Source organism: Rutidosis leptorrhynchoides, chromosome 11 (genome assembly GCF_046630445.1).
Source record: "Rutidosis leptorrhynchoides isolate AG116_Rl617_1_P2 chromosome 11, CSIRO_AGI_Rlap_v1, whole genome shotgun sequence".
In the NCBI taxonomy this organism is placed as follows: Eukaryota; Viridiplantae; Streptophyta; class Magnoliopsida; order Asterales; family Asteraceae; genus Rutidosis; species Rutidosis leptorrhynchoides.
This window is the reverse complement of record NC_092343.1, coordinates 1,226,448-1,243,893: the sequence shown is the minus strand read 5'-3', so window position 1 is coordinate 1,243,893 and position 17,446 is coordinate 1,226,448. Positions and strand designations below refer to the sequence as shown.

Genomic DNA, 17,446 nt, shown 5'->3' with positions numbered 1-17,446 from the left:
ACAGTACCTCCCCGTTAAAGAAAATTTCGTCCCGAAATTTTGAGTAGTACCTGTTTCATGAGCGATATCAGTGAACAAATGTGGATACTTTTGCTTCATTTGATCTTCACGTTCCCAAGTAAACTCGGGTCCTCGTCTTGCGTTCCAACGAACCCTAACTATCGGTATTTTGCTTTGTTTTAATTGTTTGACCTCACGGTCCATGATTTCAACAGGTTCTTCGACAAAATGGAGTTTATCATTAATTCGTATTTCGTCAAGAGGAATTACGACATTCTCTTCAGCTAAACATTTCTTCAAATTTGACACATGAAATGTGTCGTGAACACTACTAAGTTCTTGCGGTAGCTTTAATCGATAAGCAACTGCTTCAATTCTTTCGGTGATTTCAAAGGGTCCTACGTACCTAGGACTTAACTTTCCTCGTTTACCAAATCGTACAACGCCTTTCCAGGGTGACACTTTCAACATGACTTTGTCGCCCACTTGAAATTCTAGCGGTTTTCTTCTTACATCCGCATAACTCTTTTGGCGACTCATGGCCGTTTTCAATCGCTGTTGTATTTGAATGATCTTTTCGGTGGTTTCGTGAATAATTTCTGGTCCAGTAAGTTGTCTTTCTCCTACTTCACTCCAACAGATAGGAGATCTGCACTTTCTACCATAAAGTGCTTCAAATGGCTCTGCGTTGATGCTCGTATGATAGCTGTTATTGTATGAAAATTCTGCCAACGGTAAGTGTCGATCCCAACTGGTTCCAAAGTCAATCACGCATGCCCGTAACATGTCTTCCAATGTTTGTATTGTTCTTTCACTTTGACCATCTGTCTGTGGGTGATAAGCGGTGCTCATATCTAATCGAGTTCCCAATGCTTTTTGTAATGACTGCCAGAAACGTGATGTGAATTGGGTGTCGCGATTAGATATGATGGAGATAGGTACACCATGCTTGGAAACTACTTCCTTCAAATATAGGCGTGCTAATTTCTCCATACTGTCTGTCTCCTTTATTAGTAGAAAGTGAGCTGATTTAGTTAGACGATCAACTATCACCCAAATAGTATCATGACTACTTGTAGTCCTTGGCAATTTCGTAATGAAATCCATAGTTATTCTTTCCCATTTCCACTGCGGAATTTTTGGTTGTTGCAGTAATCCCGACGGCTTTTGGTGCTCAGCTTTGACCTTTGCACACGTCAAACATTTACTTACATAAGTAGCAATTTCTGTCTTCATATTAGGCCACCAATAAAACTTCTTGAGATCGTGGTACATTTTCCCATTTCCTGGGTGAATTGAGTACCTTGTTTTGTGTGCTTCATCCAGTACTAGTTGCCTTAGATTACCATGTTTTGGTACCCATATCCTATCAGCAAAATACAGGGTTCCATCGGCTTTTACTTCAAGCTGTTTTTCTAACCCTCTGCTCATTTCGCCTTTTTCATTTTCTTCTTTTAAAGCCTCTAACTGTGTTGCTTGAATTTGCTTTGTGAGATCAGTACGAATTGTAATATTCAAAGCACGGACCCTAAGAGGTTTTACTCTTTCTTTTCGACTTAGGGCATCAGCTACAACATTAGCCTTTCCGGGGTGGTAACGGATTTCACAATCGTAATTGTTTAACAACTCTATCCAGCGACGTTGCCTCATATTGAGTTGTTTTTGATCAAAAATATGCTGAAGACTCTTATAGTCAGTGTACACTGTACACTTGGTGCCATATAGGTAGTGTCTCCATATTTTGAGTGCAAAAACTACTGCTCCAAGTTCCAAATTGTGCGTCGTATAGTTCTTTTCATGAATTTTTAGTTGTCGTGAGGCATATGTGATAACTTTTGTGCGTTGCATTAATACACATCCTAAACCTTGGTGTGAAGCATCACAATAGATCACGAAATCATCATTTCCTTCCGGTAATGACAAAATGGGTGCAGACGTTAACTTCTTCTTTAATAACTGGAATGAGGATTCCTGTTCTGTGGACCAATCATACTTCTTTCCCTTTTGAGTCAATGCAGTTAAGGGTTTGGCGATTCTAGAGAAATCTTGAATTAATCTTCGGTAGTAACCAGCAAGACCTAAGAATTGGCGAATTTGTGTTGGAGTCTTCGGGGTTTCCCATTTACTAATGGCTTCGATCTTGGCGGGGTCAACTTTAATTCCATGTTTACTGACAACATGGCCCAAAAATTGTACTTCTTGTAACCAGAAATCACACTTCGAAAATTTTGCGTACAATTCTTCTTTCTTGAGTATCTCCAGTACCAGTCTTAAGTGTTGCTCATGTTCTTCCTTGTTCTTCGAGTAAATCGATATGTCGTCGATAAAAACAATGACAAATTTGTCTAAATACGGTCTACAGATGCGATTCATTAGATCCATGAATATTGCTGGAGCATTAGTTAATCCAAAAGGCATGACTAGAAACTCATAGTGACCGTAACGGGTTCTGAACGCGGTTTTAGGAACATCTTCTTCCTTCACTCTCAGCTGATGATATCCGGAGCGTAGATCAATCTTAGAATAAACACTTGATCCTTGCAATTGATCAAACAAATCATCAATCCTCGGTAATGGGTACCGATTCTTGATCGTTAATTTGTTTAATTCTCGGTAATCTATGCACATTCTCATAGATCCATCCTTCTTCTTGACGAACAGAATAGGAGCACCCCAAGGTGAAAAACTGGGACGAATAAATCCACGATCCGATAATTCTTGCAACTGGTCTTGTAATTCTTGCATTTCTGAAGGTGCAAGTCTATATGGGGATCGGGCTACAGGTGCGGCTCCTGGTATGAGATCAATCTGGAATTCTATACATCTGTGTGGAGGTAGCCCCGGTAATTCTTCTGGAAATATTCCAGGATATTCTCTTACAACCGGCATGTCATCAATGCTTCTTTCTTCAGTATCGATCTTCTTTACATGTGCCAGAATAGCATAACAACCTTTTCTTATAAGTTTCTGAGCCTTCATACAGCTGATAAGGTTCAGCTTCGAGTTGCTCTTCTCCCCATAAATCATTAATGACGTTTCATCCTTTCGAGGGATGCGGATCGCTTTCTCAGCGCAAACAACTTCCGCTCTTGTTTTGGACATCCAGTCCATGACAACGATTACGTCAAAACTTCCTAATTCTACGGGTATCAAATCGATTTTTAAGGTTTCACCAGCGAGATTTATTTCGCAACCATGGCAAATTTTATCGGCTTTTATCAGTTTTCCATTTGCTAATTCAATAATATATTTATCGTCTAGAGGCAATGATGCACATTTTAGTTTAGAACTAAAGTCTTTACACATATAACTTCTATCAGCACCCGTATCAAACATAATAGAAGCTAGTTGATTATTAACGGTAAACGTACCCGTGACCAGATTAGGATCCTCACGTGCTTCACTGGTACTAACATTAAATGCCCTTCCACGTGCGGGTTCTTTGTTCTTCTCCTTATCAGTGCATTGATTTATAAAGTGACCAGACTTCCCGCATCGAAAACATTTCTTGACATCGGTCGGTTTTGTCTTTACTTCAGAAACGGTGGCATAACAATCTTTCGCCACATGTCCTTTCTTGTTGCACTTATCACAGACCACTTGGCAATAGCCTGCATGATGTGTGTAACATCTTTTGCAGAACGGATGGGGTCCCTTATAGTTTGGACTTGCAGTTGCCCCATCCTGTTTACCTTTAAAGGTTTCTTGTTTCTTTAGGTGAGTACTTTTGCCCTTATAGTCTTCCCATTTCCTCTTTCCTTCAGTTGTCTTGACTTCGGTAATTGGTGCCTTAATCGAACTCTCTGTGATCTTGTCCATGAGTTGGTGTGCCATTGTCATGGCTTCCTGCATCGTATTCGGTTTGAACGATGTAACATTTCCTTTGATATTGATCGATAAACCGTCAATATACATTTCTATCTTTCGTTTCTCGTTTGGCACCAATTCGGGACACAACAAGGCTAGTTCCATGAAACGCTTTTCATAGTTATTGAGATTCGCGCCGATAACCATCAGATTACGTAACTCAGATTCCATTTTTCTGATCTCGTTTCGAGGACAGTACTCCTCGATTAGCATCTTTTTCAGTTCTTCCCAAGAGATATCATATGCCGTATCTATTCCTTCTGCTTTAGCATAATTGTTCCACCAAGTAAGTGCACCATCTTGCAATGTGCATGAAGCATACTTTGACTTGTCTCCGTTTGCACAATTGCTAATTTTGAAAACGGACTCCATCTTTTCAAACCATCGGGTTAGACCGACTGGTCCCTCGGTTCCACTAAACGTCTGTGGTTTGCATCCTTGAAAAGTTTTGTATGAGCATCCGTTTCATGAGTTTATGTTTACGGCTGCTGCTTTGGCTGCTGCTTCGGCTGTTGCTTTTGCTGCCTCGGCTGCAGCAATTCTTTCATTCACACGTTTCTCGGCTAGTTGCTCAAACTCAGCATCCGACATTTGAGACATGTTTCTTCAATAAACACAACAGATATAATTTAATCATATAGAATATTATAGGTAAAATGAGTTGTCAATAGTTAATCGTAGCATATTAATAATATGAACCGATTATTATAAAAGCCTTTTCTTCTTATTAGCATTTTATAATTATTTCTAGGGTATTACCTACCCGTTAAGTTCATACATAATAGCTAGTACAAGGAATTAACTACTAAAATCCTAATAATATTCCTCTATGAAAAATTATAGCGAGTTATTACATTATTATGTAATAATAATAATAAGAAGTAGTAATAATACAAATAATCATTCCATGCATTTATTATTAATAAACCAAAATAATACAATACCATACAATACCGATATTTTACATATGCATATTTTACATAACAAGATAGAGTAGCACACATAAGCAATAAAATAGCGCATGGAAGATTTATGGTTGCGAGGTCGTTTATTCAGAACTATCAGAAACTTCTTCCCATTTGGTTCTCTCTGCCAATTGTTTGTGTGCACATGGTCCGACAGACATTCTGGCAGTGTATTTTATTTTTGGTTGGGGTTTTGAGGTACCCGTTGCCTCAGTGGGTTTAATACAATAAGGGTGGTTACGGATCGAATGGTCCTGTTCCTTTTTAATAATTAAGGACTTTTTATTATTGTGGTTATTTTTATTATCTATAGCAAGTTGGAATTTCTCCTTAGTGATCTCTTTTATTTCATTAGCGAAATCCTCCTCCTTACTGATCTCGTCTGATGACGAACTGTCTGAGTCATGTGTAGGAGAATATGATGACGAACTGCGAGAATATGTACCGGTGGTCATGAACCGAAATCTGCCAGGCGTAATCGGCACAACCCGCCCGTCGGCGGTATATCTGGACCAATGTCCATATTTGTTTTGAAATGCACGATCCTCGTTTACTCCAGGGATCATGGGTCCATGCCAACGATACTGTGGCTCCGGAAAACTAGAGTTGGGTGGAGCTGGAACCTCCTCTGGGTTTACCGGGAGTTGAGATTCCCCGGCTAACACAATTTCTTCTTTAATAGGTATTGGAACGCCCTTTTCAGTTGTGGATAGAATAGATTCAGTGTCCGATTCTGAGTCGTACAAAATGATAGGATTAGAAGAAGTCATCTATCACATAATTGAAACAACAATTACGTTAGCATATAAATATATCACATATAATGTTTTTGACCAAATAATAAGCAAAAATCAGTAAAAACAGATATGGTCATAGTCCAGACTCACTAATGCATCCTAACAATTACCAATTAAACACACTAATGTAATTTCTGGTTCCCTATGACCTCAAGCTCGGATACCAACTGTAACGACCCGTCAAAATCGTTATTGACGCGGCACGTTAATCATTGATTCTACAGTGAGGTTTTGACCTCTATATGATACGTTTTGATAAAATATTGCATTCATTAAAATAAGTGACTTTCTAAACATAGAAAGTTATAAACATGTGGGCAAGTGCTTAGGTATAAGCAAAACCCCGAAATACATAAGTCTTTAATTTACAGGTTGACATCACAGTCTAATTATTTATTACACAACGCAGTTTTATTTTGAATGCAATAAACTTTGTACAAAGCATGAGAGACTCCATGCAGGCAACAAGCACATCACAGCGGAAGCATTCTAAGGACCTGAGAATAAAACATGCTAAAAAGTCAACACGAATGTTGGTGAGTTTGTGTACATAAACTTTGCAAACATCTTAGCCTATTTATAGGCATGTTTCCTGATTTTGGCCTTTTATAGGCATGTTTCCTGATTACGTCAAGTAAACTGGCCTTTTATAGGCATGTTTCCTGATTTTGGTCCCCCTGCGATCGCATGGGTTTTCAGTGCTTTTGCCATGCGATCGCATGGCCGCCTGAACCCCTTTTGTTTGCTAGTTTATCTACAGCAAATAGTGTTTTACTGTAGCAAATAGTGTTTTACTGTAGCAAAGTAATTTTTACTGTAGCAAATAGGGTTTTACTGTAGAAAAGTCGTTTTTACTTGTACATATATATATACATACATATAATTATTCATGAATCGTCGAGAGTAGTCAAAGGTAATTGTATATATGAAACAGTTCTAAAATTTTGAGACTCAATCTAACAGACTTTGTTTAACGTGTCAAAATAATAAATCGTATAGAGAATTGGTTTAAATAAGTCAAAAATTTTCGGGTCATCACAAAACCCGACTTCGACAATATCCCACAAGCTTTGTGCTTGAAAATATATCTTCATTCGGATACTCCAAAATCATAGTTGTCGCCATCAAAGATGGGGACGAGAATATTATATGCACCAACGGCAGTCATGGTGTATACGAACGAACGCCCAAAATGGCTCTGATACTACTTGTTAGATTTGTAGTAGTTTTAGATTAGTTTAATGTGATAAAATAATGTATTGGTTTTAATTGATTGGTTAAATTGTAGTTGTAAGTGAGGGAATGTTTTGAAGTATTGCAAGTTGAAGACTTAGATTTAGAAATGAAAGCTTTTTATTACTTGAGTTTTTGGTGTGTTTGTGTACATAAACTTTGCAAACATCTTAGCCTATTTATAGGCCTCCTAAGTTGGCTAGAATCATCTAGCAATTGCTAATCTAGATTATTCTAATTAAATATCTACTAGTTAATATCTAATACTACTACAAAATTCTAGATTAATCTTTTTATTCCTAATTACATGTAGATGAGTCTAGAAATACATTACTATATTTCAACACCTTATTACCACCCTCTCATCCGTTGGCGTCGGAACCTCTTCCGCCTTTTTAAACTTGGCCGGCAATATAAATTGCATGGTCACCTTGCTTCCACTGTCCGGTGTTAGCACCGGTGTCGTCATGTCTATCTTCTCTGGTGTCGTTGACGACTTTGTTAGTACTGGTGTGGTCATTGCAATCTTATTTTTAGGTTTTGTGTTTTGTGGTGTTCCTAATACGCCTATGTAGTTTTCTTAGATTGAGAACCCGCCGTCTTTGTTTCCCTTGAGGTCGGTTGGATCGTAGGTGATCTCTGCTGCAACGGATGTTGGGTACTGACGGATTTCGTAGGTCGGAGTTGATTTGAGGATTTCAAATTTGGGTCTCAACCCTCATTATGCCAAAGATCATACCCATGATTATAAAAAAATTCATAAAGTTTATAACTGCTGCTTGCTTAATAGCTTAATGCATGGTGGTTTATATTTAAGAAATATTTAAGTAATGAACATAATAATGTGGTTTTTATTAGAGTTTTAGAGAGAAACAAACGGTGGGGAATGGAGCAAGTGTTGTGTGGAGTTCGACTAACCACATCCTCCAAGTCGATCTTTGTTGAACGTTGAATGTTGAAAGCGCGGGAGAGGACATTTTGTACGGATACGAATTTAACATCGGTTTTTCTTTATTTTTCAAAATAAGATATATTAGGTTCGATAATACATGCTGAGATGTGTTCACATGTAAGTAAGTATTTATTGTAATGATAATTTCACTTATAGATTTGATAAATCCACTTATATTAACAATAAACAGTTGTACTATACATACATGTTAAGCATTATCGTGAGTGAATTTATCAAAACCATAAGTGGATTTATCATTACCCATTCCTTAATGGTGCGTCCTATTATTTGCACATATAAAAAATCCTTTACATGACGAAAGAAGCACTTAAAAAGCATAAGAAATGGCTTTAAAGACATTTTTGTAAATAAATATGTTCATCGTTCTTGTGCAAAAATCATATTAAAATAGCAAATCAGGCCGTCCAGCGTTTTAAGTAAGTCCTAAAGGCGGTTTTTTTATGCTTAAGCCCTAAAAGTAGTACGTTAACATCATACATGGCACGTCAACATAAAGCACAAAGTCGGTTACACACTTTTTGAATAAATCGATCAATGATAGCATGACACGTGTCTCTAAACATTCTGGAGCACTCACACCTATAAATAGGCCACTTGGGTCATCACTTTTCGGACACTTGGACCGGTGACTGAGAACACACTTTCTCTAACACACAATACTTTCTCACTCTAGAACCTGAAGACTTAACCGTATAATGCTAGCCGGACCAACTCACAGTTTGATCCCGTGAGATTTTTTTAAGCCACCTCACAGTTTTAGATCGTGATCCAGGTTTGCTGGTACTTTATCCTAAGAGTAATTTTCAATCGACAATCTACCTCACCACGCTAAGAAGTTCTTGACTTTGACGTTCTTCCGAAAGCTCGATGTTTTACAAGAAATGATTTTGTTATTTTTTCTTGTTTGTTAGGGCCAAGGTTGGAGAATTCGAATCTCGGGGAGATCTCGTTTGGACTTTTTAGGGAGATCTTGGCATCTCGGAATAATCCCGGGGAGATCTCGGACGTTGACTTACGTTGACTTTATAGTTTTTTTAATAAAAATATACATAAAAACATATATATATATATATATATATATATATATATATATATATATATATATATATATATATATATATATATATATATATATATATATTACGAGATTTTAGAAAAATATCCAAGAAATGAGAGAGAAAAGCTCAAAAATTACGAATTTTACAAGAAAATTCGAGAAATCGTGGATTTGACTAAGTTTGACCCCGTTGACCAAGTTAAGCCTAAAAAGAATAATAGAAAGCATGTTGCGGTTGATGGAGATTCGTTTTGTGACGATCGCTCCAAATCCATATGGACGAACACGTCATTCATCGATTTCATTGTGAGGTATTTGACCTCTATATGATACGTTTTATAAACATTGCATTCTTTTGAAAAGGCATAACATAAATGAATATTTAAATCAAAGGTTTTCGACATCTGATGATTTCTACATATAGACAATCACCGTAAATAATAGTTTACAATAGTACTTCCGTTGACAATGCAATCAAAATAAGATACATGGTGATGATTTGGTGAATGCAACGTTTTCTTGAAAAGTATGCCATGTAAGACTCCATGTACATAGCTTGTCTAACATATAAGCAAACAACGGAAGACTTCTAGGAAGCTGAGAATAAACATGCTAACAAGTGTCAACACAAAGGTTGGTGAGTTCATAATTTTAGTGTTTCGCATAATCTGTATATAAAGGTAGACCACAAGATTTCAGTTGTTTCATCCGAAACGTTTATCAAAAGATTCTACGAAATTGAGCACCCTGGTAACTAAACTTAATGTATATATAATAAGTACCCCTGTTTTAACATACATGCAACTAACATGTACAATACACGCAATCCAACGTGTACTAAACTCAAATAGCATACGTCTGTTTTATAGTTCAGGCTAGGGTCTCTATACCTGGAACAGACGGGGATGTCAAGCCCTATGGATCCATATACAACTACTCGCGCCCACCAGTTCTTATAACCGGCAGTTACTAGTTACCAAAGCTAAGGGATTTTCGGTTCAAACTCAGTGTAGAATTAAGTGTGTACTTGTGTCCATTGCGTTTAAAATAAAGTGCATGTATTCTCAGCCGAAAAATATATATTGCAAAAGCATTTTAAAAAGGGATCTATAAACTCACCTTAGCAGCACATAAAGTAATTCACCGAAATGTGACCGAAATTCAGAATGGAAAATAACCGTAGACCTCAACGTATCAATATTGTGATTCAATATTGCAGGAAAGTACGTAGACGCAACGGAGATGATAAACACTAGGTTTGACTTGAGAACAATACCCACGAACATTACCCATAACCTCCATAGCTATAACCCATAATTTCCCTAGCTTTAAACCATTTGAAAACCCATTTTGAAATCACTTGAGCATAACCTTGTCGTAATATTTTATGTATACTACTAATACTAATTTTGGAAATGTAACTAGAAATTGGACAGAGTAATATGAAATCATGAGTGTGTGTTATCGATCGATCGACGTTCATATATATAGTTAAAAAATAATATTATAATAATAAAAAGAATCAAACGTGTTTAATTATAATAATATAATAATATAATAAAGTAATAAAATAACAATATAATAATAAAAGGATTCGTTCGTTTATAATTATTATAATATAATAATAAAATCGAATCGAATAATATTTTAAAAGTCGTATTTTTAAAATATTTTAGGGGTATTTTATGTAACTTATAATTAATAATTTCAATCATGTCGCTTTCATGTGAATAGTAAATGAATTAATTTCGTTTCATTTACTATTCAATGAATAGTAAATGAAATAATTTAAATTCAACTATTTAAGCTACACGTTGTTGTACGTTGTGCTTTACAAATTGTACATTTTTAATTTAACTTCGTTTCTTAAAAAAAATTACAAAAATTATATCATAAAAATAAAATGACTTAATACGTAAAAATTTTAATTTGAAATAGCAACGTTTAATAGTAAATTTTTAATTATTTCGTACATAATTATTATAAAATTTAGTTTTCTAGAACTAATTATATTCAAAATCATTTTATTAAGAGGTAATAATAATAGAAATTATTATATCATAAAACGTCTTCGTTTAAGAAAGTAAAATCATATATAAATCATGACGGGTTCGAGTTTTAACTTATAGGTTGTTCGTGAATCGTAGGGTAAAGTCCAAAGGTTAATTAAATGTATGAAAATATTTTAATGCAATACATCAATTTGCTTATCTTGTCGGAGTTATCAGAGTTTAAATTTGACCGAAATTTCCGGGTCGTGACAGTACCTACCCGTTAAAAAAAATTTCGTCCCGAAATTTGAGTGAGGTCATCATGGCTAACAATAAAAATGTTTTCATGACGAATATGAGTTGATAAATTGAGTTTTATCATTATTCATTAATATAGATAAAACAATCCGATTACTCGAAGCGTATGAAAGAAGTTATCATAAAAGAGTGAAATGGAGAATAAAGATTCGTCTGAACTCTTGACGTAGTAACGATTGATTTTCGGAATTTAAGGAACAGAAAATCTTCATAATCTAAATAAGATTTGATTCTTCAGGAATTAAGGAGATTAAGATCTTCTTTAATTAAATACGGTCATCTGCCTCGATTGCTCTGTCTGTTATTTCGCTATAAATTAACCACTTCCGTTACATTATTTTCATCACTCCTAGATCTTCTCCCTCATTTCATACTTTCAAAAGATTGTGAAATGCTTCATCCAGTTATGATTCTTGATATACTCCTAACTTTCATATCTGTCATTCTTCTTTTTCATCTACCACCAGAGGAAGTTATTTTCTTCTAGCATTACCTTGGGGTTATAGTGTTTTTCATTCTCCCGTTTCTTTATATTGCTATACGCATTGATATACACAGTTTGTAATTTTGGGGTTGTTATCGGGCTTTATATTCTCCATTATATTTCGGAGCTTCATGCTTTCGTTTTCTCTTCACGACCTTAAGTCAAGCGAATAATGGTCCAGAATTCGTAGGTATGGAGTTTTCGAATGATCATAATATACAAAGCACAGAGGAAAAGTAATAGCACGATTTGATTTGTCAAATTACCAGAATATCTGGAAAAGACCGAATCATCAAGAAAAATATTTTCTTGATATGTTTAGAGGTTAAATAGAATGAAAGAGTTATGTAACATGGTTCATGATGAGGGTGTGATCTGTGAACCTTTATCACATTCCATTAGAAACTCAGCATGACTTACTGTAATATAATCACGTTGATCAAGTGTCATTATATTATACTAACTCATGTTTCAGTTCCCAACATTACTTCAAAACATCCATTTTTCGAATTTTTCAGATTTTAAAAACTAAAATAGTTTCTTTTATGATGTAACACAGATATCGCGAAGAGATAAATAATTTTAGATAATAATAGTTATGAAGATATATTTAGAAATATCGAAGATATTTGTAATGAAAGATATGATAATATCTTAGAATTTCTAATATCGAAGGATGATGAAGAAGATTTGTTCATAAAGGTTTAGAGTCAGGAGCAAGATAGTCTTTGTCCAAGCCTCCTTCATGGTCTACTCAATCCATTTTCCAGTTCTAAACCTTCTCTTTTTCTCAGCTATACCACCATACTATTCTTTATCATCAAACTTTTGACTGTTAAGGTCGTTTACAGTTTTTGCTGCTTCATCAACATTTTTCCAATTTCGGAGAACTAGTTTCGCAGTTTGGGGTATTTTTCAGAAACTTCACATTCGGAGTAAGTAAGTCTAGGAGATAGACATTATATGTTTATATATAACTGTTGGTTTAGAATTGCTGCGAAATTCGAAATACTGATTACTAATTCCCGGTAGTTGGTATGCCAATTATTGTTAGAAGATGTAGACGAGTACATGATAGGGTTTCAATGAGTATAATGATTTTTTGAAAGATCAAGGATCAATGAAGTTATTGGTAAATTTACAGCTAATGTGGTGGGACATGAAAGGTTCCCCTGTAACAAGAACGTATTTGTCCAGATTACAATAAGGCTAATATGAAAAGTTGAAGTTGATGTCATACCCCGTCCTAATCCATCTGGACGAAGTCACCAACATCTGGTTCCATTGCGATGATCGACTCCAAATAATGTCTTTAAAATGAGTAAATGCACAGCGGAAGATTTCTTTCATACCTGAGAATAAACATGCTTTCAAGTGTCAACCAAAAGGTTGGTGAGTTCATAGGTTTATCATAAAACAATAAAATTCATCATTTTGATAGACCACAAGTTTTAAATCCTGCATGGTACAAATGGGCCCGAATCCTATACCCACCTGTAATGTACATGCGATATCTTTTAAATACAGTACACCTTTCTCGTGTACGAAATCATCTTTCATAAATCTTAGTAACCGTACACATATCTCGTGCACAAAAATAACATACATAACCTGTGTATAAAATCATTCTCTCGATACATAACATTCACTTTTCATTGCTTTCATAGCTTGGCTTGGTAACCGACCTTAACATATAATGCGCATAATAATATCCCCAAAATAGAACATCTCGTCTGTATAATAATCATATAAACTTCGAAGTACTAAACACCACGCCCACTAGCCCTTCTGTCTAGTGAACATTCTGGGTGGGGGTGTTAAACCCGGTAGCTACCTTTAGGATTCGCGTCAATTAGGCATGCACTAATTCTCAAAATTAGTGATGTTCCCTAATTCTTAGGTTACCAAGCAATAATAATCAGGGGAAAAATATTCATATCAATTGTGACAATTATCACGTTCACATAATTCAATGGTGGCAATTATCACATCCACATAATTCATTCGAGGAATGTTTTGCTTGTGTCTATCTCGTCAAACATTTATAAAAGCATTTCATGTATTCGTAGTTCAAAATATATTTCAAAAGCAGTTATAAAAACAGCGCATGTATTCTCAGTCCCAAAAATATAAAGAGTAAAAGGGAATCAAATGAACTCACATTACGATATTTTATAGTAAAAATATTCATACGACGATACTGAACAATGCAGGGTTGGCCTCGGATTCACGAACCTATATCATTTATATATATATTAACACATATAATAACAATTAAACAAGTTTTATATATTAGTATTAATATACTTTATAATTTGTATGTTATATTAATAAATAGTTTAATTATACCTATTTTATATATTATAGATAATTATATATATATGATTATATTAAAAGGTATTTATTTATTATATATAACTTAATTAATATTTTATAATAATAACATTTTATTTAAATCAATATGTAATATTAATATAGTTAGGATATATGTAATAATATATTTTTATATAATTATTATTTTTTTATTATAAAATTACTAAAACAATGATAATAGTAATAATAATGATAGAATAATGATAATTCTAAAAAAATGATAAACTTAATAAAAATAATAATTTTAATAATAATACTAACTTTAATAATAATAATAATAATAATAATAATAATGATAATTTTAAATATTAATGTTAGTTTTAATAAGAATAATAATTTTTCTAACAATGATACTCCTAATAATAATAATAATAATGATTATTTCCCTAATAATGATAACATTGATAATAATAATACTTATATTAATAATAATGATGTGATAATAATAATAATAATAATATCAATAAAAATGATATTACTAGTAATGATAATAGTATTAGTCATAATAATAATAATAATAATAATAATAATAATAATAATAATAATAATAATAATAATAATAATAATAATAATAATAATAATAATAATAATAATAACAGCAAAAATTTTTAGAATACAACCTTTGAAGAAACAAGCTTCTAAAAATAAAACACCATTGCCCGGATTTGAACCCGAGACCTCTCGCTAACCCGCAAACACTCCTAACCGTTACTCCGTCTCTCTTTTTCAGTTTTAATTCACCGAAATAAAATCTATAACCTATATTTCTAGTCGTTTCTTCTTCTTCATTAATCTATTTCGACCAGAGTTATTACCGTCGCTAAACCCCATCAATACATTACCACTCGTATCATACTCGTTTTCATCATCTCATCTTTATCATCACTGTAATAGTGATTTAATTCGAAAACCCAGAACTATAGCAAAAGAAAAAAAATATGTATGTGCAACAGTATGCGAGCAGAAGGAACAATAGGGTGATGATGGTTCATTGTTTTTGAGCTGCAACATGAATGAATTAAACAGTGTAGCAGCATAGCAGTAGTAAAACAGAAGGATGATGGTTTCTATGGTAACGAACCGGAATAGTAGCAGTGAGTAATAAAAGGTACAGCAGTAGCAACCAAAATAGCAGCTGCAATTGATGATGGTGTTTGGTTTTTTAGGTTGTTTAGACATAAACAACAATGAGCAAATGTTGATGATCAAAGGTGGCGTTTTGGTGATCATTTCCTGGCTCTTTACTGCAGTAAAAGAAACAGCGAAATAGTAGTTGTTGTTGTGAGTTGCAGAAGAGAGTGAGACAAAGGTGGTGATCGTGTACTGCAGCAATCGTTGAGGTTATTTTCATGGTGGTTGTGATGGGTTGTCGAATGGAAGAGAAATACTAGAAACTGTAACGAAGCAATAGCAATAGAACAAAGTTGATGGTTATCGATCAGCTAGGGACTCGGTGATGGTGGTGTGGGTATTTGTCGAATGTAAACATGAAAATAGAAGATACCGGTTTTAATAGTGATGGGTTTAAGGAAGGTGATGGTTCGATGATGGGTTGGTTGGGAAGGGAAGTCGAGTAGTAGAGGAGAGTAGAGATGGTTGCAGGTTTGTTATGTTATTCCAACAAAATAAGAAGTAATGGGTCATTGGTTGTTTTCGATAGGTAAGTATGTGTGTGTGTGTATATATATATATATATATATATATATATATATATATATATATATATATATAAATTAAATTTCTGCATGGTAAACAAAAACTAGCCCCACCTCTATATACATGTGAAAGTTATTTTTCGGGTGGTTCTTGCTAGTACAGAGAAAAGAAACCCAAAAGTTGTAGTAGGTGATGATAATATGGTTTTAGTTGATGCATGCGTATAACATATATAATTTTTAAATATTTCTATTGCAAGAAATTGGATATAGAGGTGGGTTTGTGTTGGTTTCACTGGAAAACAAAAACAATAATGTGGTAGGGTTGGTTTTTGGTTTATGCAGAAAATAAACAAAGGTGATGGATGATAGGTTGGTAATATGTATTATATATATATCGTGTGTGTGTGTATATATATATATATATATATATATATATATATATATATATATATATATATATATATATATATTATCCAAAAGTTGGTGCATGTATGTGAAGTCAAAAGGTTACAAGAAACAAAACTAAAAGAAAGTGGTGTTCCATCATGATTACTCATATATGTCTAAATGCATGTATATATATTAAGATAGTTAAAGAACAAAAACTGTAGAAATTTAATTAATGTGTTTTATAGCAAAGGGGAATCCAAACAATATATCTATCGATATCACTCGGTCGCATTTAAAAATATAATACAACTTAGTGGAAAACAACAAGTGGCTTTGATTGTCATTTACGCTTTTAACTTGAAGTGGGTTTTGGAAAAGAAATCATCTAATGATGATGGATGGCTACCAAAGAAATTTTAAAAAGGATATGACTACAACTTAAATCATTTTCTAATTGAATACAACACTCACTTTGTAAAAAGAATGATTTATCAATTCAATTATAAAATATTAAAAGGAAGTGGAGTGTCGGTTAAGTTTAATAATCCATAACAAGCCAAGATAAGTTTTTCCATTCTTTTAATATTCGAAATGAAGACTCACCATGTATTAAATAATTCGATCCTTTTTAATATATAAAGAAAATGAGACACATAGAGAGGAAGCAGTACAAGGTGAGTGTTATGTAGCGATTCTTGTTTCAAAATTCCTTATTTCATTACCACGACTCTACTTTGGTAACAAATTCGTATTATTAACAGAAGTAACAAATATATACGAGGTTTTAAAAATGTAATATATAGCATTGCTAATGTGAAATAAAAGATAATCATTTTATTAGCTTCAAAATTTTCAAATTATTTTATATATATATATATATATATATATATATACAAGTAGTTGTTCGTGAATCGGGGAGAACACTCGAAGGTCAATTGAATATATGAAACAGTTCAAACATTTTTTTTTAGACGCAACGTAACGGATTTTGCTTATCGTGTCGAAATCATATAGAGACTAAGTTTAAATTTGGTCGGAAATTTCTGGGTCGTCACAGTACCTACCCGTTAAAGAAATTTCGTCCCGAAATTTGAGTGGAATGGTCATGGATGATAATATGTATGTTTTCATGACGCATACGAGCCGAAAATTAGAGTTTTATCACCATTGAGTAAGATATATCAAACAATTTGATTTTGTAAAGAGTACGAGTGAAGCTAACACAAAATAGTGGAACGAGAAAAATAAGTTTCGTCATAACTTTTGACGTAGTCATGGTTGAATTTAGAAAATAAGGTGCGTCTTAACTTTTGACGTAGAGGGTTGAAATCCGGAATTCA

General features: G+C 33.9%; 1 pseudogene; it reads right to left on the bottom strand.

The window, feature by feature from the left end:
• LOC139876399 (uncharacterized) overlaps positions 1-7,605 on the bottom strand; it is an 81,291-nt pseudogene extending 73,686 nt beyond the window's left edge.
• Between the last annotated feature and the right edge of the window lie 9,841 nt (positions 7,606-17,446).